Genomic DNA, 25,300 nt, shown 5'->3' with positions numbered 1-25,300 from the left:
TGGAAACTGCAAACCCGATATGGTAGGCAACTTTTGCTTTACGATTATAATGGGCTACTTTCAAAGTAAGAGAATGTTATCCGCCACGGATGAGGGCATTCAGAGCAACACTATCTCCAGTGGAGTACCACAAGGTTCGATGTTAGGCTCCCTACTATGGAACTTGATGAACGACGGGTTGATTCCACACAAATATTCGTAGATAGATATGCAACATGCGGACCTGGATTTCCACCTGATCGAAATACGCAGTTGACCATGTGTGCTTTAAAAGCTACCTACACAAAAATCGTCATGACTTTTGTCCATATTGTCAGACGTGTACAGAGTGTATAGAAGACTTTGAACACGTACTCTATCATTTGAATGCAATTATGTCCGAGTTCTCTGTTAAATGAAAAACTGTCAGTGAAGCGGCAGCTCTAATTATGATAAGATTGAGACGTTTACAATAGCTTAGACGTCAGTCAGTCCGTACAACAGAGGAAACTTAAATGTATTCTTCCCTCCCATGAAGTAATACTATGTCCAGTGGTCCTGTGGGAGAGAGATGAGATAGGAGTAGGTTGGATTTAGCAGATGAAAACCTCACACTCCGACTTTCGGTGCTTCCTACAGTCAACTGACGTTGAGCAATACTAAAAGCTCCATCAGGATTTGAAAGGACCTCTCTGAGCTGTTCGATACCAAACGAGGTTTCAAACAATGCGACTCTCTATCGTGAGACTTCTTCAGTTTACTCCGATAAGCTATACGCGATATACGACGACATTGACATAGTTCAGAGAGTTAAGAGACTGCGGTTACGCTGGCTAGTTCATATCGTCCGAATGGATGAAAACACTCCATCTCTAAGGATATTTTACTGTACCCGCCGGGAGATTGAGGAGTGGAGGTCTTCCCTCCTTTGTAAAGACCAGAAATATCCAATTGAGAAGCAGTCATCTAAGGTAATCAAATGATATCCCTGTTAGGATCGGACTCTCAACCTACCCTAACCTAATTTGGAGGAGAAGGAATTCAGATCAGAATATTATTTGATGATATGTTCGGTAGAATACGCAATTTTTGGCGTTTTCCTCTATTTTGAAGAATTGAAGTTGGAGTTTATAGTACGATAAGGAAATAAAAGCCTGCGGTTTCACCTAGATCCAAACCACCACCAAAGATCAGACTGTCACTAGTTAGACTCACCTAATCATCTAGCTATTCAAGTGATATCCCTGTTAGAATCGACCTCATAACCCAACCTAACTTAATCTGAAGTAGGATGAGGAAATAGAAGCCTGTGGTTTCGGCTAGTAATACATTTTTTCGAAGATCAGCTCTTCCTCAGAACAGTCTGGAAATATGTTTACCCTGGCTGGTTCATCATTATTTGTTCAAGATTAATTTGCAGATATATTACGGCTTTATAGTAAAATGTTTAAAATACATAAAGTACAATGTCGTGAGCTTGAGTAGCTACAATGACGCAAGGACCATTTAAAAGCTATAAAAACATGCTTCTATTTAAAAATTTTATCTGATCACAAGGAGAATTGAGGTTTGTACAACCACGGTTGAGTTTTATCCAATCGCAGTTAGAATATTGAGGGAATTGCAACCTCTATATAGTGAAGTGCCGTAAGACCTTCTAGATCCATGAATCTAGCCTCATATAGCCGCAAAATAAGCATATTATTCCCAAACCGTTACCAGTGAACACATATTCATTCTAACCCTACTCATATATGGACATTTATAAAACTTGCCTCCAACATTTCAAGCAGCTTCAACTAAAAACAAAAACAACAAAATGAAAAAATTTAATCGAAGTTAATGTCAGCAAGGAAAACTAATCGCCACAATTTTTCTATAAAATGACTGAAACATAAATGCCACAAATGCAGAACAGAAAGCGGCAAGAGGTGGCAGGCAACGGCAAAACGACGTGCAACACTCAATCATAAACGAAGAAAAATGAAAAGAAAAAGTAATTTCAACTTTCACACTTTACAGCAAAATAACCACAACAACAACAGAAACGACAAGAGGATATGCAACCGCATTGCACTGCCGACAGTGAGAAGGAGCAAAACGCAGTAAATACAATAACGTACAACAACAAGAGAATGATGGACAACAAGGAAAAAACTTCGAATGTAATTTGTAGTAAAAGTGTAGAAGTTTCTGTGTATGTGTGCGAGCGGATGTGTTTGTTTATGATAGGTTTATACAAGAGACAAGCAAACATCTACATTTCCGCCACACACCGCCAGCAAGGCTTGTAAGCAATTTTTCTAAACATGCTAAGCAATTAAACAAATGGATTTCTTAACGAAAACGGATGTTTAATTTGTAAATTATGGCGAGGCTTGTGAGACGAGTGCATGGAGCGGCAGTTAGGCTGGCAGGAAGTATAGAAAAATGATAGTTGAAAATATGTAGACAATTTGCTGAAGTGCCCAAGGCAAACATTGTATGTATAACTATGTACACATCCTTGACTAAGTATGAAATATACAGTGTACAGTGGTGTGTGTATATTTGAAAAGGTAGACAGGAAATAAATTGATTGCTGGACAGTAAGGCGAGTTACGGCTGGGTGGTATGCAGCTTTGGGGTCAGGCAGGAAAGCAATTGTGACAGGAAGGATATGAGTTCATATATAGTCATAATTTTATTTATTGATTAAGGTGGTGGGGTAGTTTGACCACTCGTAAGCCAATGTAACCGCAGCAACAAGGGTTGAAAAATTGAATATTTTGTAATTTTTTTTGTGTAAATTTATTTCATTTGCTGTAGTTTTATTGGGAGTTATGAGACATAAAGCAAGCTCCCTTTAAATTTAGAAATAAGAGAAAAAAAACAAGAAGAAAAGTAATTTTCGGCTAACCCGTAGCTAAGATATATGATAAAGGGCTTCGATCTGAAAACTATGTAGGCAGATAAAAAACTTTTCCACGCGAGAAAATGATTTTTAGCGGTAACTTTTTATCACAGCGATATGATATAAGGGTCAGATCTGGAAAATGTATAAAATATATATATAACACAAAGAATGGAAATGATATATTTTCTTTAGATAACAAGCAAGCGTAATTTCCAGCAAACAACTTGTCAAATAATAGATATTTCCATACAGAAACTGGATTTATATCGGCCAGTATGTATGACAGTTATATTATATAGATGCCCGATCTGAAAAACATTTTCGGAGATTGTAGCATTGCTTTAAGTATTAAGCAATATCAAATTTCGTGAAGATACCTCGTCAAATAAAAAAGTTTGTCATACAAAGACTTGACTTGGATCGTTCAGTTCGAATGACAGCTATATGTTATAGTAGTACGATCTGACCAATTTCTCTGGAGAATATATGGTTGCTTTGGATTATATTCCATTCCAAATTTTATGAAGATATCTCATCAAATATAAAAGTTTTCCATACAAGCTCTGGATTCAGATCGTTCAGTTTGTATGGCAGCTATATGATATAGTAGCCGTATATCGGCGATTCCGGTAAAAAAGAAGCTGCTTAGAGAGAAAAGGACGTGTGCAAACATTTTTTGGTAAGAAACTTGATTTTTGATATAACGAAAGAAAGAACAACGCTTCATAAGCAACATTAGTTCATCACAGAACCTAGCATTATTAAGAATAAATCATATTGGCTTATATATAAGACCCTCACCACTTCAATCCCCCTTTTTTAGTTATGTTATTTACGTTCCTTCACATCGCTAACTTAAATAAACTACCTGAACTAACCAAACCCATAACAAAAAGTATACCACAGGTAGATTGGATGTTCGTGTGTGTTTAGCTGCAATATTTATAACGACAATGTAAATATTTTTACAGTTGTTTAATTGCAGAAAAGTGTGTTAAGCTATTTGCCGAGCTGTCGTAGATCTCAATTTGCAATATTTTTAATGTGCGCAAATTGAAGAAAACGACATTAAAATTTAATTATATTTGATTGCGGGGGCGATTACAACGACTGTCAGCAATTGAAGGCCACTGTTGCAAGTACATAACTGCAAGGCTACATAAAAGTAACTGAGAAACCCAGTAGAGAATATGAGGTTATATATTGCATATTAATATATATCACAGGGTTGTACTTGGTTCAAGTAAAAGTAGTTAAGTGAGTCATTACTATAAGAACAAGATAAAATAATAGATCATAATATGATATATATATTGTATAAGATCTTGAGAGACAAGTAAAGAATACGAAAGCAAGGTGAATACAAGAATATATGCATCAAATCTTTATGTCTCTTTTGCAAAGTGAGTTCTTGGATTTTCGGAATGAGTTAGTAACACAATTTTGGAAAAAGTGAATGGCTTGTAGCCTTGCTTTTGGTCATCCAAGCTATCCATACGGTTATCAGCAATAGAATTTCGCCAAAAAATGTTTAGAAAATCGCCAGCAGCTATCTTAAAGGGTAACAAGTAGGTATTCTAGAGACCGAAACTAACTATGATCTGATAGGAATCGACTACTTATTCTCTGAGAATGATAAGTTTTATTTACTCAGAGATTATGAGAGATCAAAGCACAGAAATTTTAGTTATGCTTGAATGTTCTTAAGTTCGTTAAGAAAATAACATCTTGAGCCATCTTAGAAATATTATCTCAATTAATTTAACATAAAACAGTACTCATTGATATATTTTGAATTATATTCAAAAGAATTATAACACAAATTTTGCTTCACTCTTTCTTTACAAAAAAATTCGACTCTTCGACGACTCTAGGATCACTTTAAAAATAACCCAACTAATGGCTCTGATATACCCTTTTTGTTGTCTTGTCGGCCACCTGTCTACCCCTGTTAATTTCCTTGAATATTTATCGGCTCCATCAACGTGTTCTTTGGCGTAAGTATCTCTCTTCCAGCTGGGCTTCATAAGCTCGCGCGAAACGGTGCGTTTCGAAAATTTATGCGCCTGCGTTTATTTCCACCGGAAAGCTAATGAATTCCTTTGCCTTGGCATTTAAGTTCAACTGCAACAAAGAGTTTTTAACTGCGCTACATTTACGCCAATTTAAGTTTATGTATACACATACTGCTACAAAGACGCATACAGGCGCACATGCACACCGTTATAGTAATTGGTTTGCATCGGTGGCAAATTGATTGATTGACTTGTTGCATTAAAATGCGTGACATGTAGAAAAAATTCCATTCAACACCATTTCAAATGTAAACGCACACATATTTACTTAGATATATGTACTTTACATTACAAGGAAAGCGACTCACAAGCAACTCTGCGGTTACATACACACACACACTCAAATGCATGCGCGTATAACGTTATTTGCAATTACTTATACGCCGACATTCCCATTTCACATTGATAAGCATCGCAGTCGTGGCATCAATATCGCCATTGTATCCTTGCTACCTTCGACGCTGTCGATAATTGCCTGAGTGACACACGCATGCACACATACAAACACATTGTGGCTTACACTCATTTCGCTTTATGCTTTTATTGGCGTGCGCCAGTGCTTAGACAATGTAAATTTTATAATACGTTTTTATTGCTTTGAGCGCAACTAAGCCGTTAGGGGGTTGACAGCACCAGCCAGCGAGTGACACAGGCAAGCAGGTGGTCTTAGATTAGAAAATCGGGGTTGCAAGGTTACTGATTACTGTACGCGTTGCTCGCGGTGACATTTGTTATGTCGCTCCATCAATAGTAGGTAGTTCTGGTGGGTGGGGATGCGCCTTTGATTGGTCACGTGTGGTGGCGTGATTTTTATTTGCATTTTTTACAAGCAAAATTGGTACATTGTATTCGCTTGTACAAGTAAATAAAAGTAAAGTCATTTAGTCAATTTTTCTTGCGGAATTGTTCAGGGCTCGTATGGCTAATTTTTTTGCTTAAAATTTTTATAAAAATTTAGTTCGTTTGATTGGCAATGTTTTTTGAGGTTCAGACTTGTTTGCATATCATATGATATTAACATCACGTGATCGTTCGTCATATGACTGATCGTATTTTAATTTAAATATTTAATTTTGACGTCGAAACTTATTTCATCATTGGATGTGAACAACGAGTGATCGTTCGTCACATGACTGTTCAATCGTGATAATTATTTTGAAGTATTAAACTTTTTTCCACATCATATGATATTAACATCACGTGATCGTTCGTCCTATGAGCACCCATCTTAAGTTGTAATTTATTATTAATTTAAATTAACTTCACGTGATGTTTCTTCACATGACTGTCCATGATTGGTTGTCATTACAAATTAGATATTCGATTTTTGAAATCCAAAATTGCTTGCATAGCATATGATTTCAACATGACGTGATGTTGCGTCATATGAATGCTCATCATTAGTTGAAATTTATTATTATGAAATAAAAAGGAGTTATTTATTTTTGTCGTCCAATTTTTTAACATATCATATGATTATAACATCACGTGATCTTTCGTCACATGTATTCATTTCGTGTGAATTCGCTAATTATTTTCAAATCAAACAATTATTTTAACGTCATAACTTGTTTGCATATCATGTGATATGACTGAACATCACTTGATGTTTTTTTTTTTTTTGGTATAAAATTGTTTCGAAAAGCGTGAAACTTCAAAGATAAACCAACTGCTTGGGTCTACTGCAGTATAAAATTATAGAGTTTTTTCTATCTGTCAGTTTTTACTCTAATTTTGTCAAGTAAACCGACAAAGAGGCTTACATAGGTGATAAATTAATTTTTGTCAGCAGCACAAAAGCATGCTTACTTTTGTAACAAATAAAATCTCCCCTCTTACAAAGTGGAGGTTTTCAGCTCTCTCACGCTACTTTATTACCTATGTAAAATCTTTTTTAGGCTTTAGGCCAAAAATTAGCTTTTCTTTACTTCCTAGCCTCACTTCGCAGGCTCCCTTATTTTGCGCCAAAGTCATGTGCAGTTTAGCGGAAGCAGGTTTTAACATTTTAAGAAAATTATTTGCTTTTATTTACACCGGATATTAAGTTATATGGAAGCAAAATAAATTTCTTCCTACGCTACCACGCAGCGCTCATCCGTCCTGCCATTTTGCGTTCTCAACTTTGTCAGCAGCAAAGTCAAAGTAATGTGCAATTTGCTGTAGCTTTGTCTCTTAGCTACCCGCTTGGTTGTCATGGATAACCTTGTTGGCTTGCTGCTGGGCTTATTGGTTGCTGAGTAGCTCGGTTTGTCGGTTGACTGCCCCAATGCCATGTCACTTGCTGGCTTTGACTTACGCTTTTACAGCTTTTACATATATTTTGTGTATGTGCTCTAGCAAATAAGCTGCACTTTAAAAGTCACTCTATATATATCCTATATATTTCCACGATTTGGCTAATAAAGTGCGAAGTAACCAATACATGCTTATATACATGCAAGTACAGCGCTTGTGTGTATCCATTACAGCTTCCACCGGAAGTATAGCATTTTTTAAGTGTTCCTCGCATACAAAGCAACAAAATATTTATTTATGCCAGCTTTTGTGCGATGAAATCACAATTTTTTCCACACATGTGAGTGTGAAAGGCATTTTTGTATTACTTTTTACTCTTCAACCCACTACATGCACGCTTGCCTTCATTATTTCGGTTTCATGGCCAGCAATAGCTGTTTAATAACCATTTTCCTGTTGCTTTCCTTGCTTTGACACCAACTACAGCTTTCCAAGTAACAGCAGCCTGTTGGCGCAAAATGAAAAGCCTTGGTTGACAGCAGTATTGGAAATTCTCAGCATGTGTGCAATTTTTCGAAAATTGCTTTATTGAATTTTTTCCATACGCCTAAAAGCGCACTACCATTTTTCGCTTTTACGCCATTTTGTATTGCTTGTGCCAGGAAATATGGGCTTTTAGTAGTAAATAAGTGGGTTTGTGCAGTGCGTGACATATCAACAAAGAGGAAGTGAGAAATGAACGAGATTGAGTGACGAAAAGTGGCGCAAGTGTGCTTGTATTGCTTATGCTTGAAATATGCAGAATTGACATTGAACATTGTAATTAAGCAACTATTTTCCATACTTTTAGCAGGATTAATCTTGAAAAGTTAAATAAAACCACTTTAAGAAAAACATATCGAATATTAGTTTGAGGTTAGAAATATGAAAATAAACACTGCAATAACTCGTAATTCTCTCGGACAAGTGACTAGCATGGAACTATAGTTTAAGTCACAGAAAACTGTAAAAAAACCAAATTCGGTAAGACAATTCTGAGCAGCATATCGTAGAAGTTAGCTTACGACTTCTACTTGAGGCAAGGCAATTCTCTGAAGCATATCGCTGAGCCCAAATTATGACTGCTTCTTGAGGCAGGACAATTCTCGGAAGCACACATTTCTTGATGTCTGAGAACCTGAAATGGGAGCTAAGAGCATATCCTAGAAACTCTGCCAATCCATAAGCTGGAAAATCACTTTTTTTAGAACTATCTTCTACATAGACATTCAAATATGATATGTTCAATATGTTCTTTTGTTATCTTCAAAAGGTTAACCATATCAATCAACCTCATCAACCTTCTTACAGTCTTTCAAAATAATATTAGACAATTTTTTAACTGCAAAACCTGGTAGAGCTTGGTTGAGAAGTTTCGATGCAGCCACCATAAAGCTCTGACCTTGCACCATCGGACCCCATTTGTTTCGGTCAATGCGGAACTCCCTTAATGAATAAAGTTGGCTTCAAGAGAAGCCTGTAATAATTACTTGTCGCAGTTTTCAATTAGCCAATACAGTGCTTGTATACAAATTTTCTTATTTAATGAGATTTTTTCACCAAATTTGGTTTGTTTATAATCCATGTCAATCTCTGCAGAAATTCTTTAGAAACATTAAAACCTTTAGGTGAATTTTTTCACCAAGAATAGTGTTATATTAACAAAAGAAAATAATTTTTAAAATTTTTGTTTCTAGCTACCAAAAATACACACACCTCTTCCAAATATGAAATAAATGAAAAACGACCTTAAGTATTTAAAATAAATAAAAATATAAATATGAAATATTTAAATTATTTTTGTTCATTCAAAATTATGGAAAATTTCATATTTCTACGGAAAATACTAAATTTTTAAAATACTTCACATTCCGAGAGAATTTCAATAGCTTTAAATTCGAACAAAATACTTCAGTCTATATGTTTGCATAGCTAAGCATATGTCTGGCTCTATAAATATGACAGCGCATGCTATTTATATATTATACAAATTGCATTATTGATACTAGCAAAGCATAATAAAAATAAGCCACTTGGTTGTCAATATACTGAAGGACAATTTGTGGTCAAGCGCATAAATATTTATGGCAGCAAGCAAAAATATTAAAATCTACTTGGCATCTTATTTATTAGACAGACATATACTACACGAATCCATGCGCCACTGACTACCATGCATGCATGAAAAAATTGTAGAAAGATGCTTTACTTGGCATGCTTTTGTAGTTTTTACAATAACGGAAAATATTAGAATTCCAAAGTCTCGTAAAATCTTAAAAATTTGCTCGCAAGCGGAAGAAATAACAACAAATAAATGTGAATATGAAGTAAAAAAGAAAAAACAAATAAGTAAAAGAGTTAAAAAAGATAGTGAATAACAATGATAAAATGTATATACATACATATACATAAGTATGCATATTTATATATTATATTTCTTAAAATACATTTATTCTATATGCCATAAATACAATTTTTTATACGGAATTTGCAACACATAAAAAAGTGATGGAAAAAGTGTATGAAAATCGTTAGGGAAGTATTAGAGAGATTGATTTTGGTGCATGTTTTGGGTATGAAACGCATTCTTGCTCGACTCGTCCCGATTAAACTGAATTTTGTTTTTCAAATAGTGTGTCGTAAATAGGTTTGATACCATTGATAAATCCTTGTATGATTTATTTTGTTCCCCAAACTGAAACTGCGCTACTCATAACCGGTGCAATGCCTTCGATCCAGCGTTTGCGAATCGCATTGATGATCATTTCGCTGGCAAAAGGCAGCCTTCGACGGAAAGTGAACCTTTGGCGAGTTCGAAAAAGGTGAATTTGAGAAAAGTAATTGAGAAGCTACTGACGTCAAGCAGGCATACAACCAAAGCAGCCCGTGAGATTCCAAAATGACATCTGATCGTGGCGTTAATAGACCGCAGTAAACCGCTGGGAAAGATGGCGCAAAAACGGTGGGAATTCGTAGAGATAAGGCTATTAGAAGCGCTTTTCTCGAGTGTGGATGTCAAGCAAAGCGCACCAATGCTGTCATTTGTTGTATTGGGATGGCTTAGCGGAGTCAAAATCCTACAGCAAATTGATGATCTGTTGCTAGAACGCTTCCGAACCTATGGAAAGGTGCGAAAATGCAGGTGTAGGGCCGCTGTAATATACCCTCGGTGCCTAAGGTTGTCATATCTCGCGTGGTGGACCCGGAATAACCGCTGCGTCTATTACAATTAGAAAATCTGGACTTGGCTACTAATGACTAGAAGCTATTAAGCGTGAGCAAATTTGTGAAAGGAAATGGAGGACAAACTACATTCGCCAGCTTAATAAATTCAAATTTTAAATATTATATATAGAAAGGAATTAATTTTTGTTCAACAGTTCCGTTTCTACAATGGCGAAGGTGTAAAGTACAAGTAAAAGTTGGCTGCTTAAGCTTATAACTTCGTTAAGTAACTGTTTCCACTTACCAATTATAAGATTATTTAGGATAGATGAACTTACCTGTAAGGAAACAAGAAAAATATTCATAAATATTTTTTTTTTTCATAAATTATCAATATAAATTATTTTCAAGGAAATTATTAAAAGTGAAGCCATAAAACGTAAAGAAGCAAACAAATTTTCAAGCAACTAAACTAGCTCAAGTTCAGACACAAACGTCCAACTTAGAGCAAAAGTGATGGAATGAATTACGATGACCATGGCGACGGTGACAAACACAGCATAGGTTGGCGGGTTTGTGCTTCCGAAGTAGCAAAAGCGGAGATAAAAGGACACAAATGCAAAAATAAAAAAAAAAAAAAAATAAAAAAATGAAAGGAACTCCCAATGTCGCATAAAGTAAACTATTCAAAGAAAATACGGAAAACAAATGCCGCAAATAACCACAGGCGGGGGGTCAAGTCAAAGCAAGCAGATATGGGAAAATGTCAGCGCACAAGCACAAATTCGTGAAAGCTCAAATGGAACTTTGTACAAATAACACCTAAATACAAAGAAAGCCACGCAACAACAACTTTTCAAGCACAAAAACACACATCCCAGCACAAACTAAGCCACAGACAGCCACAATTTTGCTGCAAAATTTGAAAAGGTGTAAAAAGAGTGATTACTTTGAAAAGTAACGCATGTAATGCAAGCCAACAACACTAGCTACAATGAAGCGCTGGACTACAAAAACAACAATGGTAGGTGTGATGCACAAATTGCCAGTGCAAATGTTTGAAGGCGAACGAAAGCAAAAGAATTAAGTAATCTAAAGTGAACAAATGGACGAGCAAATAAGTCAAATAGTTGGCAAACAAAGCGCACGTAAACGCACAGTGGGGAGTGATTGGCATAATGAGTGCAAATATAGCGTGGGATTGAAGTGGGAAGTAGTTGTCGGAATATGAAGTTAAAAGAAAGTGAGTAACGTAAAAAAAAGCAATAAAAAGTTATTTTTTTAAACCAAGTACGAGTACTGAAGTTTCCGGTAGTAGTTAAGAAAATTCAGAAGCGAGCTGATTTTTTTTAACTATAAATCATTTCATCATTTCATGACCCGATGTGATACAATTTCTTCGGAAAATGTATCACTGTCTCCGATAATAATTCGTGCAAAAGTTCGTTAAAATATCTCCAAAATTGAAAAGTTTCCCTTACAAGCACTCGATTCCATTGGTTCACTTTGTAGAACAACTATATGCTTAAATAGTCGTATAGCGACCGTTCTAAGGAGTCAGCAGCTTCTTAGAGAAAAAGCGACCTGCACAAAATTTCGAATCGATGTTGGAAAAATTTAGCTTATAAAAAGGGTAATTCAGGGTATAAAAGTTATAAAGCCTTTAAAACTCATAATTCAATATGCTTCAGTGGTAAAAAACTACGCGGCACTAATGCTACCCTTAATGCAGCAGCTTAAAAAATACAAAATTATTGAAAAAAGGAGGGTGAAAGACTTTTTTTTAGTACATGCAGCCTGGATGTAGGCAACAATTTTTTTGCGTTCCTTTTTTGGTAAAATATCTGTCGTTGTTGGTTTCAAATGTAGTCGGTTTACAGAAAAATTTCAAATAAACATATTAATATACTTTTTTTCAATTTTCTTTTTTCTTTAAATACTTTTTTAAACTTTATACCAGCTTTTATTGAAAATTGAAATTGATGAAGCCTTTAAAATTCGTTAATTAGTGCTATGCTTCATCGTTACGTGATTTTGAGGTGAGGTGACAATATACTAAACATATTTCTGGTTTTTGGTACAAACTATAGTCTGCTTTCGGGCATTTGCCAACGGAAAATATAATGAAAGTTTATGTAAATTTGAACTTATGAGGAATCTCTGGGCGCTAAATAATATTTATGGGGTCTGATTTTAACAAATTCTAACAAAAGAAGTCAAAATTATAACTTTTTGCTATAAAATATGCTCTGAGAATAATTTTCCAATTTTAAAGCATTAAAAAAGCAACACATATCCTTGCATATTATTTGTGCAATCAGCTTTTTAGCAAAAATTATATAAATTAAAGCGGCAATTTAATGTACTGCGGTCCATCTTCCACCACCAATATTTGTCAATATCGCCCCAAATTGCCACTGCAATTGCACTCGGACTGATGTCTTCATTAATTTTCTGACCGCTGTTAAACAGTGAAGCAATCATGAATATTGTCAAGCCATTGACACTTAATGTTAATGACAGTCAGCAATAGTGGCACAACAACAGCCACTGCAATGAACTCAATTTGCCAACAACAACAGCAACAAGCGCATGCAAGTTTGTGCAACATTTACCGCGATTTTAGCAGCAAATGCGTGATTCACACCCACGCCGTTCTTTTTCGTTTTTTTTTCATGTTTTTGCTGTTGTTGTTGTTATCGTTACATGGTCGTTGCTCCATTTCATTTTTTGTACTTTGCATAATATTTTTTCGTTTTTTTTTTCAACTTGCCGGTTGTTATAAATGATGTGGTCACATTTGTTTCGGCCAAAATGAATTACAGGCGCGTAAAATAAAATGCGAAAAAACATATATAATGAAATAAATTAATGAAAAGTGCGTTGCAAAAGTGCTGAACAAATTGAAATGTCAATGGGAGAACGTGAAAAAATGGTTTCAATAAAAATTAACTGCTTTAAAAGTACGCCATGCGCTCAAAAACACATACTTATATATTTTTGTATGTGTGTATGTATATGTATTGTTCTTAATGAAAAATCGATGTACGCAATGGCAGTGACAAAATTATTTAATTGCTTTAACAAATAGGAAAATTAATGTGTATATTTTGGTGAAGAAAGTGTGAGTTGAGTGCGAACAGCAGGGTTGATTTCATAAAGTAAGCAGATTGTGAAATATGCGCTGTAACACTGTGATCCTATGTTCACTTAAGTTCTATTTTCTAATAGAAAGGAGCTATTATATAGCCCTCCTATATCGCAGCCTAAATGTAGGCAACGTTTGCGTTTTAATATTATCTTGTACCGAAAATTCGGCAAACTAAGCGGAATTTAACTTCATTGCATATCTGCCATGCTCATTTTTGAAGTTGTATCAATTAAACTTATTTCTTACACTTTTTTGTAATAAAGCCTAAATGTAGACAACAGTTTCAGTGTTCTATCTTCTTGTACATTAAACACCGCAAACTAAGCTCTCTATGGCATTACACCCTAGAATATTTTTCATTGAAGCTGTGTCAAGCTATATCAATGCCGCTAATGCCAAAAATTATTATTAGTATCGCCTAAATGTAGGCAACGTTTTCAGTTCTCAATGTTTTTAGTTCGGAACATTCATATTTAAGTATTTTCCGTTTTTTCTTAGCTCTCCGAAATTTTGTTTAAGCTCTATTAATACCATTAATGCCAAAACTTCTTATCAGTATCGCCTGAATGTAGGCAACGTTTTCAGTTCTGAATTTTTTAATTCAGAAAATTCATATTTAAACACTTGCCACAGCTTCTAGTATAAAAATTACAGGAAATGAAAATGATAAGCAGTTTTTCAATAATTTAAAATTATTTTTCTTTGAAACGAAATTTTCGCATGAAATATATAACGTCTCTTCAATAAAAAAAAAAGTCATATCGCGCTTCTTACTTCCCATTTTTCAAGCTCCACACACTCACACCGTTAAAGCGTAATCATTGGCGATTGCATGCGAAGGCTTAAAATGAATAATTAACAGTAAAGTGGCAGCACATTGTAAAATGCAATTACTTGCCAACTTGCAACAACCTACACCATACATATACACGCCAATTTTAACTACATGACGTTGTCATAAATTTAATTATGCGCCACACAGTTTATGCCACGCGTCAGCTACAATCAGTCACTACCAACAAATGCCGCCAACGCAGCGACGCTGCTGCTTGCTACTGCCGCTTGTTGATACTAAGGACTCGCATGCGCAACATAGTTGTCAACACAATGTTTTATTAATTTCTTTGCAGTAATTTACTGTCTTTTTTTTTAATATAGTGTATATCATTTTTTACTTCGACTTAATTACATGTTATTTACTTAATTTTGTTTTGCCTGCAACGTGGAATGAAAAACAAGCATTATCAAACAGGAAAAAACTCGAAATTTATGTAAGCTTATTGCTTTTGTTGTTTTACGCTTAATTGCTCATTGAAATTTGTATGTGCGCTTGCAACCATGTTGTAACATGCGTCAACTGTCACATCAGCTGTTTTAGCTGTGGGCAGGCGAAATGCAAATTACGCGAAAGACACAGCCACACAATGAATAGAAACATATTTTTAATAAAAAGTATTAAATTTAAAAATAGGTGTACAAAATTATATTTACTGACGTCGTTTGGTGCATGCTAAATGGAGAAAATTTTCGATGTCAGCCTATATGTAAGCAATGATTTTTGAACTCGGCAGCAAGTTAAAGAAATAATAGTATTTTACAATTTTTGTATTAGAATTAAGTATGTATAAATATCTTTGTCTTGTCTATAATTCTCCTCAACCCTTTAAGCCTATAAGAAATGTCGAGTCTTAGTATTACTCGAGAAAAATAACTTTAAATTATTGTTAAACCGATTTATTATTCTTAGACTTCTGGAGAACCTAGCGAAGTGACTAGAAGGAGCTTTTGGTAACAGAAAGCACAAATGTCTGTCTTGTGAAATTTATCGATTTTGAGATCAACCATGATTCAACCTGATTTTTACCACATTATATTTTATATTTATATAAAAATAAAATCCAAAAGAAATCAAAATGAGCATACATTGGAAAAGATTAATTACTTCCGATTACCATAACAAATTTTCTGTAATTAAATTATCAACTAAACTAATAATAAAAAACTTTAGCTATTATTGAATAAATTTTAGCGACTCTTTTCATTAAGGAAATATTTAACAGGATTTTATAAAATATTTTCACCAGTAATCAGACACAATATTTCACCAACAGCGCCAAATAATTTTACAGAAATCACTGAAACAACAGAAGTAATTAAACTTATAAAACAGCACATAACCAACGTTAGTCAATATTGCCAGTAGTGATAACTAGAATACCGAAAACTAATGAATGTAAATAAGAGTATTTAGTTGTAATTGAATAGGCAAACAAGTAATGGGAATGACATTTTCATATGCATGCAAGTGACAGCAAAATATTGAAATAAATTTCACTATAAAAATCTAAATTGCATTTCAAGGAGATTTTGTTTATATATTTTAGGTTATATAGAGCTGAAAAGAGCTTATAAAAATCTAAAATTCGAAAAACTGTTGCCTACATTTCGGAGTAAACAGCAATGTATTAGCTCAGCTTATGCGATGTTAATGAAATTCTTCTACCTAGGTGCTGTCAGTGGGAATACGAACAAAATATTTAGGGAACTCAAGATATTTATTTTATATTTTTGGGGATATTAAAAGCTAAAAATTAAGTTTAATGTTATATTAATATTAATTTTATATTTCAATGCTTTTTATTATTATATAAATCTTTTATTTGCTCAAGTATTTGTACAAAGCATTACTTTATTCGCCAGCTCATCAATTCACGATTTTTTTTTAATTTTATCTAATATTCCATTATTCTTCCTCTATTTTACTAAGTCATATCCGCTTTTTTCCCAGTCACTGCTATTACCAAATCCTCCTTTTTTCTCTTTTTAACCTAACACAAATAAATAAAAGTATATAAACTCAGTAATATTTTGTATATGTAAGTATATTGCCTTCACTTTATTCTCTAACACTTAATTTATATTCATTTATGCTTTGCTTCTCTGTTGCTGTGTCATCTCATTGTCATGATTTTTTGCACTAATCCCCGAACCTCCACTGCTTTCTAAATTGAAAAACATATAGTGGCACTTAAAGAATAAAAAATACCAACTGTGTGAAAAATATTGTCCCTCAGTCTGTCAATTTCTCCACCCATTTTTGACCTGATTTTTTTTGGCATTCACCGCCTACCATCGTGTGTTTACTTCGCTCTACAGATTTCACATTATGCTTTCAAGATATTACGGCTTTTGCGATAAGTTTAAATAAAATAAATCGACTCAGTTCAAATCGTTGCTTTGTTGGTATCATCGCTTCAAATATAGCATCATCCACACAAATGATTTGGTATTAAAGATGGGTTTTCTGGTTGATAATTAAAAAACTTTATAATTAAAGAACATCGCTGGCTCGAATCCATAGACCCTAGGCAAAGTTATTCAGAATGACCCTTAGAAAATTTCCGACTGAACTATTTTTTAATAAAAAATCGACCCGCACTAATGTGCATACAGACAGAAATATATTATAAGCAAAAATAAAATTTACGTACTTATTTAAAATAACTTGCATACAAACTCACCTTATTAAAAACTGCCTTGGCTATATAACTCCACGCGCTTTTTTTATAAGAACACTATATTATGGCACTTAATATGCGACACACGCGGCATAAACCAACCGAGAACCGCATGAAGTACCAACGCACTTATTACATTCATTAATACACTCATATAGACACCCACGAAAAAAACCGTACACGCACTTAAGGAATTTTCACTATATCGAGGAATTTAACGCACTACGACTTTCGCGACACTATTTAGTAACGATTTTAACTTTAAATTAGATAAAAACACTATTTCACACTTTAAACAAAAACTTTTCACTAATTTTAATAAATGTTCGCAATATCCACCAAGAATTACGTGTGTCCACTCACATTACCACTTGTAACTAAATATTTTACTGTTACATTGCATTCCTCAATTGGAATTTTTCCCTTAATTTCGCATTCCACGATTCTAGAAAATTCGGCACAACTCTTCATTACCTATTATTATATGCATAATATTTTCAAGGTCAACTTCGAACAATAAAAAATTGCAACAACAATGCAAAGAATCATAGCATCACTCACTTCCATTTCTCAATGATGAGATGAGCACGCAGCTAATACTCCTACTGAGCACACAGCTTAGTCACGTACATATGAACGCATGAGTGTGTGCATGCGAGCGCTTTGCGCAGCATTGCTATGCAGGTGTAACACTGTTCGAAGTAAGAGCGCATAGCTGATAAAGAGAGCTTTGATGCGATGTGTCAAGCGGTCTGCGCAGCATTAATATGCAGGTGTAACACTGTTGGAAGTAAGAGCGCATAGCTGATGAAGAGTAAATGAAGTGAGCTGAGCTGAAAGCGAAAATGAAACGAAATGTAAATGAAAGGACGCTGGAAGTTTTGGTGAGAGCGCGGACTTAGGATGCGTATTGAAATGAAATGTTAAGAGTTCTAAATTACAGAGTTGTTAAGAGTATTCAAAGTGCATTGCATTCAATGTTATATCACATTAGAACAACAACTCTTGATTAACTATTATTACATACATGCATAGTATGTTGAAGGTTAATTTCAAATATTAAAAAAATTGCAATAACAATGCAAACGATTATGGCGTTACTATTTAACATTTCTAAATGAATTACAAGAGAATGGTGTGTACATAATGAAACTTATTTACTTACATATTGAGAAACCAGCTAAGAAAAAAGTATTTAAGAATGCATTGAAAATAAATTCTATAGAAAGCTACTGAGCGTTAGCAAAGTTAAAAGCAAAAATTTTCTTCTAGAACTAGATATAGATATATAAATAAGCTTTATTCAAAGTATCGTCAAAGATATATTTCCCCTTAAATGCTCGAATAATTTGCTGAATGTGTGGGCAGCTACAGTCTCCTAAATGTAAACAATATATGTTTGTATATATTATACTTATTGCTTACCTTTAGAATGACTATTGCTCATGGACTCCATCTGGTATCGCAAAGGAACAAAATTGGTCCATGCATGGCTTATTGGTCTACCAAATTAACCTAATCTAATGTATTACCGACAAAAAAATCCATATTTCTCTAACTATTTCGCTGAGTGAAATCTTAAAAGTTTTTACTTGGCGCAGAATACGAGTTTATGCAACACATTCTTACGATGTTTGACAAATAATTCCACTTCAATTTTATTCTCCAAAATCACGATATCTTCAAACATATTGAAAACAAATCACAACAAAACTTTAACTAAAATGCTAATGTAACATGATTTTTCCAACTCCAGATCAGACTAAAATGCTTTCAATTATGCGCATTCGCGTGCATCACAACAAACAAATAAACGTGCCACACATAACAATGCCAGAGATAAAGGATACTGCCGTGCGAGTGCAAAAAACTAGAAAACCAAAAGCGGGAAGCCATGAAAGACAACAATGAAATTGCAAATAAATTATAAAACATGTTCTATGCGAGCAGAAAAAATGGAATTGAATAAAATGAAAACACACACACACCCCTACATGCATAACCATGTAAAATTCGCTGAGCGACTAGCTTAAATTGAATCAGTACAGTTAGCAGGCGCTGCAGTCGCAGAGATTTCCGAAAACGTACACACACGCGCACGCCATCACGCTCACGACGAGTATCAATGGCAAATAGCGCGCTGTCGCTGAGTCGGTTCGGCATTCATACCTTGTCACATGCTGTGTTGCATGAATATTTACAAATGCGAGTCGATATTTGCTATATTATTTTTTGACTGGCGTGTAGGACTAATTAGCTAGAGATATCAGAATTATATTAATAATGCTTAGTAAATTTCAACACTTAACAGCCTCTAGTTAACAAAGAATTAATAACAAAATTTTTAAAAAATCTCATCAGAAGTTTAAACAAAATATTCATACTGGCGAAATACGAAAATGGTACAACTACTCCTAAAGTAACTAGTTGGCAACTAACTGTTTAAATATTATTATTTTAACAATATTTTTTAACATGCGCTACTAAAGTTTGGCGAAATGTGAAAAAGTTTTAACTACTCCGAAAGTAACTAGTTATTAACTAATATTTTAAATATTATTTAAACAATGTTTTAACACGTGCTACTAAAATTATTAAGTATGATATAACTAGTTATTAAAAAATTTTGTAATATTTATGTTTTTACACAGTATGTACATACTTATAAAAATAAACATAGCATTTAATAAAAATCTTGAAAAAACATAGCAGTGGTATAAGAAAATATACATACTGGCATAAAATGAACATTTTTTAACTGACCTGAAAATAACTAGTTAGTAACTAGTTTTTTAAAATAGTCTTATTTTAACAGTGGTGTATGAAAATTATACATACTAGCAAAAAAAAAACATTTTTCATCTGACTTGAAAGTAACTAGTTGGTAATTAGTTTTTTGAAATAGTCTCATTTTTACAGTATTTTAGCATGCATTATTAAAATTATTACAAATTATCTCAGAAACTTTCATAAAATTATTTTCTTAATTTTAGTCACATCCGAGTATACGCTAAAAGATTCAGTTTCGTTGTGAGCTATATTTTTCTCCAACACTAACCGCCATTTCCAAACATTTTACCTTCCCTAAACGCCTTTTAAATGTACATGTGTTATAAGGGTTGGGGCTACTACTCAATAGCCACTTACAGAATTACTCAAAGTTAAGCGCACTTTAGTGCAGTCAACTCAAAATCGAATAGAAGCACACTCATACCAATAACAGAAGAATAAACAAGTGTCTGAACATGTGTTGCGACAAACGCACGCACAAAATAGCAATACATTCTAATAAATGTAGATAGCTTTTCAATGACAACAAGATCAACGTTGGCATAGAAAGCAATTTTACGCTTGCGAAGGCGTGAAAGCCTTTGTTCGTGTCAATTTTACGTTACGCTGGCTACATATTCGATTCGCATTCGAATGCCGACCGAAAAGGCCAGAGTGGCAAGAAACCAATACAGCGCTGGTTTAACCAACAAAGCTGCAAAAAAAAATGAATAAAGAAGTGCAGCGCGTACGCATATGTTGAACGAAGTGGCCATGCAAGTCAATCAGACACACACACACACAGCAACAATTCTGTTTTCATATAGCAAAATGCCTGACTGAATGCTAAAGCGAATATGCAGCCGTATTTTGAAAGACTTCATTTGTTGGTAGCAGCTAACAGATATACAAGAACAAAAGCAAAAAATAAATAGAAACTAAAAATATTCATTCACTTTGGTGGTAGAAACTCGCTGGCTATGCCAAGGAAGGCAGTGGCGATTGCTCTGTAGCAAACCGTTCTTGAGTTAATAAATGAATTATTTATGAAGTGGTTTCTTCTATTGTTTTCAACAACTCGCCAGCAAATGCTTAGGCATATGTGATGCAAGCGAAACAAGGAAAAAGTTAAAAAAAAAAACTAAAAATATTGCAAAAGTAGAAAATGTTGGCAAAGGCAAGAAAGTGTTGCAAAAATTTGTAGAAGCTTTGAATGATGATTTTTTAATGTTTAGGACTTAATTCTTCTTCTTTTTTAGCGTAGACACCGCTTACGCAGTTATAGCTTAGGACTCTATAACCAAAGTAGAAGTTTGTAGATCATTGAATGATCATTTTTGATGAAATTTTCGGAAATTTCCATCAAAGCGTGTTCTGCGAGTTTGAAAGAAATACTTTTGGATCTACAAAGAAGTGATTCACCGCTGATGACAACGAAAAGTTTCTACCTTTTTCGAAAAGATTTCACGTTTTTATTAGATCCTGCTGTTCAGCATTTGAAATTAAGGTCTAAAATTTTAGCTTAATACCGAACCCAGAATTGGATCTTGAGCTTGGCAACTTATTTAAATTTGCCACAAAATTGTATGATGCTGCAGTTCCTTAAATATTTCCATACATATTCTTTCAACCATATGAACACATACATACATCTCCAGCGAAACTCAGCCGTAAACGGTTCTTAGATATTGTATACGAGTAAGGTATATAAAGAACTGAACGAACAACGAACTCTTAAGTAGCTGCATTGGAACTCAATAGCTTCACTTAGGCAAGCAATTGAAAAGCGCCGGCACTCAAATTAAAAGCCGAGAGTTTAAGTCAGACGCAACCGCAAAGGAAGCACAGACAGCTAAGAAGCTTGGAAATCTTCAACAACCTTTAGAGAAAAAGTAGACAGAATATTACAAGCTACAAATACACACACTAAATTACATGCACTAATAAAAAAAAACGTATATTACTTACACACGGTAAGTATTTTGCTTTGGTTTTGTTGTTTTTCAACAACTTTAGTTCGCAGTGAAATTTTTTGGCAGCCACAGGTTGTAGCTGCATTGTTGTTGCGCTTAAGAAAAAAAACATTTTACGCCATATAGACTCACTGCCACAACGCAGCAAGGTTTTTCAAATGGAAATTCAGCTACGGCTGCAGGTGAACTCACACTCTCATTGCTCCAATCTCTCACAAAATGCGCGCATCTAAAGGATACGAAGTGCAGTGTCTTAAGACATTCTTTTTTATTCTTAGCGTAGGCAAATACCGAAAAGGAAGTCAGTCGCTGGCGCTAAGTAAGCGTCTGCAGCAGCCGTCTGTCTGCCGGTGAGGCAGAGAGGAATAAAGCAAGAGTAGCGCTTTTGTGTATTAGCATTGTTTTTGACAACGATTGGCCTTAAAAATGCTTGTTGAGCAGACATTTTAATTAAGCGTCGCTGATTACTATTATGACGGCGGAGTGAGGCTGGTTAGCGCACAGTTGGTTACATGTAAGGAAGACTTTCTATAGAACTGACTAAATGGAGTTCATTATTTGAATGATTTTAATTGTTCCGTAAATATGGCCAATCAATGTTGTCTGCTTTCAACTTACCAAATGTCTGAAATTGAATGGAGTGGGCTTCATTAAAAGGGTAATCAATTAGGCGGACAACTAGAGTTGAATGCTTGGTTCTTTTGAATCATTGTGGGAGTTAATATAGACAGTGCCAGAGAAATAAATTGTTCAGAGCTCAGAAAATTATGTGAAGAGGCAGTAAAAGGTACTATTAGTATATCATATACAAATGCCATGAGCGTACAGGAGTTGAGTTCTAGACCTCTACGGTTAATATGTAACTCAATGTTGGACAGCGATGTTGGATGCTTTTCGAACGGAGTTTTCTCTCTCTCACACTCTCTCTCTCTCACACTCTCTCTCTCTCACACTCTCACCCTCTCACACCTTCTCTCTCTCTCACTCTTTCCCTCCCTCTCTAACCCTATCTCTTTCCCACTCTCTCTCCCTCTGTCTTCTAAAATGATTTATGTTAGGTTCAGGATGTTCTCACTGATAGCTGAGATCCAACTATACATAACAGTTCAAGTGTGATCCCCTACAAACTGGGCGTCAGCCATCTTACCTAAACTAAGCCCCATTATGTGTATGTATAATGTATTTACATTTTATTTAATATGATAGAGCTGTAAACACCATAAATACCACAACGCCTTTATTGAATTTCCAAAAGCTATAGGCCAAAACCTCGATAACCTCAAAAATAATTATGAAATTTTAAACAATAACTACATTTAAATCTAACTCGTGCGCCGAAAATAAATTAGCTGTAGCCACAATGCAGCGCTGTCATAATTATGTTAATAATCCAAGCAATTTTGGCAAAGCTACGCGACACACCCAGCGATGCATGGTGCGATAATTGCAATTACTATTGTGACAAAAACAATATTATCAAATTTCAAAACAGCAGCAGCTGCAGTGGCAAATGCACAGTTATATACATATGTGTGTGTACATACGAGTGATGCCATGTCAGCAAAATTCGCACCTACACATATAAATTGATCCCAAACTAATTTATAATTGTGTTTGAAACCCCTGTAGGAATACTTGAGAGACGCAAGTAGAGAATTTGCTTGAGATATCAACCAGCAATTTCACACATATCCTTTTCTCATCAAGGAGCTACTCATATGTCGGAACCGCTGATGTCGTAACACCATAGCATATAGCTGTCATACAAACTGAGCGATCAGTATAAAGTGTTTGTATGGAAAACTTTTTCATTTGAGGAGATATCAAAAAGAAATTTTATTTGAGGAGATATCTTCACAAACTTCGGTATGGATTATTATATAAGACAGCGGTGTAATGTCACCAGAAATTGTTCATATCGGAGCACTATAACATATAGTTGCCATACAAATTGTTCGACCTGAATAAAGAGTTTGTATGGAAAACTTTTTTATTTAAAGAGATGTCAACAAGAAATATGGTATAGGCTATTCTCTAAAGCAGTGATGCATTCTCCGAAGAAATAGTTCATATCGGATGACTATAGCATATAGTTGTCATATAAAATGAAGCAAACACTTTCCTACTGGGTACTTTCAAGTTGTATAGTGTAAGCGCTACGCGTTAGTGTGTTAAACAGCCTGACAGTGCATGAATACTATTACATTTCGGGCAAACGAAAATTTGAAATTTGCTGAATTTGAAGTGACAGTTGCGTGCAGAGACAATGCTGCTGACCTCGCTGTTTGTGAGTGATTTTTGCGCAGCAGCAGCGTGTGTGTGCGCTTATTTGTATGATAAATGTATATGTGAAATAATATTACATATTTTTGTAGCATAAATGCTAGTTATTAGAGCGGCTTATATAAAAATATATACTAATTTTGATATACAAATGATTATGCATACTTATATAGTATAAAGCGCAGCGCTGCCATTTCCACTGCATTTGTATAAGTGTTAAGTTATTATGTTATGTTAAGGCAGGGAACTGACGTCAAATGCCTGTCAAAATAATGCATAAGCAATTGTGCACACACCCACATACACACAAACCGTTTCCAAGAGTATGCGTTTCGATGTGTGCTGCTTCAACGCTCGTGCCACGGAAAGCAGTATTGTTTGCGCCACTGCTACGCTGACTAACGCTTGCCAATGTTTATTTTGTTCATTGCTGATGCCATGCCATTTGTTGTTGTTGTTGTTTTTGTTGGTTGCTGCGCTCTTGACGCTTATTATAAATTATAATGATTTCGCTGAATCTGCACTCATCATAAGCCGATTGCTTCGATAGCCTGCCCGCCTACCTGCATGCTGGCCACCAACTGCTGACTACTGTGGACTGACTGCTGTGTTGTTGTTACTATAGCAACTAATGCTGGAATAACAATAATGGCAATAACAACATGCAGGCATGTTGATGAAACTGCTGTGTTGTGAAACGCTGCGTGAATGTGTGCTTGTGTGTGTGTATGTTGCTGTGCCTGTCAATGTTATGTGTTCATTTCGCTGGAAAATTAACGCGTGAACAACGGCAGTAACGGTTGTCACATCAATGTTACAACTACAACTATATACATATATATGAGGGCTTAACAGTAATCGCTGGCGCTTGGCGTTGAGTGACGAAAAGAGCTGCGAACGCGTGTAACACACTAACAAGCGCGCTGAAACGCTGCTATGGAAATGTATGTATGTACATATATTAAGAAGGTTACAAAAAAATATTTTTTTTTTTCGCTTGGTACTTAGCGAACTAAAACGATCTTTTTCAAGTAATATCAATCGAGATTTGAATTTTTCTAAATGATAATAACAAAATAATAGAAAGCTGAAACATTGCCATTAAAAGTAAGAGCTCATACTTCGATATACTTCTTAAGAGGTATCTAAGAACCTATTTTTCAGGCTACCAAGCGAATTTTTCAATTTTTTTTGACACACCCTAATGCTTATATGTC

General features: G+C 34.8%; 1 protein-coding gene across 13 annotated transcripts in view; it reads right to left on the bottom strand.

The window, feature by feature from the left end:
* The window catches only part of LOC105229482 (CUGBP Elav-like family member 4), an 823,207-nt gene that overhangs the window by 528,835 nt on the left and 269,072 nt on the right, over positions 1-25,300 (bottom strand). For 2 of the 13 annotated variants that reach the window (XM_049458203.1, XM_049458205.1), the window contains exon 1: positions 17,062-17,433. The exons of the other annotated variants lie outside the window; for them this stretch is intronic. The gene's annotated coding sequence lies outside the window, so the exon portion shown is untranslated. Of the gene's footprint in view, positions 1-17,061; positions 17,434-25,300 lie in introns of those variants that run through there. 13 annotated transcript variants of the gene reach the window in all.

Source organism: Bactrocera dorsalis, chromosome 5, assembly GCF_023373825.1.
Source record: "Bactrocera dorsalis isolate Fly_Bdor chromosome 5, ASM2337382v1, whole genome shotgun sequence".
In the NCBI taxonomy this organism is placed as follows: domain Eukaryota; kingdom Metazoa; phylum Arthropoda; class Insecta; order Diptera; family Tephritidae; genus Bactrocera; species Bactrocera dorsalis.
The sequence above is the reverse complement of the archived record's forward strand: the minus strand, read 5'-3'. Positions and strand labels throughout refer to the sequence as shown.